The 1,398-nt window shown below is 34.6% G+C and overlaps 1 long non-coding RNA gene across 1 annotated transcript in view; it reads left to right on the top strand.

Annotated features, from left to right (window-relative positions):
- The first annotated feature begins 515 nt into the window (after positions 1 to 515).
- The window catches only part of LOC122065891, a 4,580-nt gene continuing 3,697 nt past the window's right edge, over positions 516 to 1,398 (top strand). The window contains exon 1 of the long non-coding RNA XR_006136142.1: positions 516 to 707. This is a non-coding gene — a long non-coding RNA (uncharacterized LOC122065891). The remainder of the gene's footprint in view (positions 708 to 1,398) is intronic.

The raw sequence follows: 1,398 nt of genomic DNA on the forward strand, positions 1-1,398 counted from the left end.
GGATTGGCATTCAAAGAGAGAGCATTAATGCTAATATCCATCTTAAGTTGGAAAAGGATGCATCTCCAGTTACCCAAGGGGCACGGCCCCTAATAGTGATCTAAAATTCCTCCCAATCCCTTTTATTGGTAAATTACCAGTAAAAGATGGATCAATGCGATTTTCCCAGACTTCAAGAAAGCCACAGAGAGAGAGAGAGAGAGAGAGAAAGTGGGTTCGTAACAGAATCTGAAAACAAGATTTTCTTTAAGTGGGGTTTAAGAGATTGCATCGTTCAGTTCATTGAAGTCAATCCATGAAAAAGGTGAGAAATCTCGTGGGAATCCAACGTAACTGTACGTTTTTTCCTTTTTTTTGGTTAATAAACCCACCACATAAAAAGAGAAGAAAGGGACCCAATATTTCTCTTCTTTGAGTCGACCCTTTCAATCCAAAACATCATGAAGAAAGCTCTCTATGGTTTGTTTCTTTTCCTTCTTCTTCTCCTAGCTTCAATATGGTATCAGTAGATGGATATCAACGATAAGGAGCCGAATTATTCAGGTGGGAGTAGAATGATTGGCAGAAACTGGAGGATGAGGTTTGGTACTGAGTTCCCCAGGGGCATCCCTGTCCCACCTTCTGGCTCATCGAATCGAAGCAACAAAAACCTCTCTCCCTCACCACCACCACGGACCACATTCAACATACAAGTTTCTTCTTTATCAGTAAGTAATTTAGATAGTGTTCAATATAGGGGCCCCATCAATTAATATATATATATATATATATATCATCATAAATCATATGATATAAATTGCTTGTAGCAGAGACTGAATTGGTTTTAACTAAGATTTTGAAAAATTATGATATGGGATATGATCGATCACTGCCTAACACTAACAATGTACGTGATAATAAAAAAAATAAAAAAGTGCATAAATTGTTATTATTTTTAGGATTTATTTATTTAGGAGATCAATGATTGATATTGATAAGTTATTGAACCATTTTTCCTTTGACGGAAATGGGTAATGGAATATTGATATTGGAATTGAATCTCTATCCCCTCATTTGATTAAATCATGTGAATGGATTCCTTTCTTATTTTGTTGGAACTAGTATTTTGTGATTTAACCAATTCTAGCTAAATGTGAATGAAACCGTTTTCTCCTCTAGTAGGATTGGTGTTGGAAATTATACATGCGGCCATGTGGGTATGTGAACTTATTGAAATTGGATTGAAATGCTTCCCTTTGAAATCCTAAATCTGAAAATCGAAAATCAGGTTAATTAGATTAAAATGTCTCTAACTAAGATTTTGTCTCCGATTCACAATTTTGTATCTAAACCATGATTTTATAATTCACTGATGAAAATACAATTTTATATTTTGTGTATTAGTACTTATTGAACTCT

This window comes from Macadamia integrifolia, unplaced genomic scaffold (assembly GCF_013358625.1).
Source record: "Macadamia integrifolia cultivar HAES 741 unplaced genomic scaffold, SCU_Mint_v3 scaffold2146, whole genome shotgun sequence".
NCBI lineage: Eukaryota > Viridiplantae > Streptophyta > Magnoliopsida > Proteales > Proteaceae > Macadamia > Macadamia integrifolia.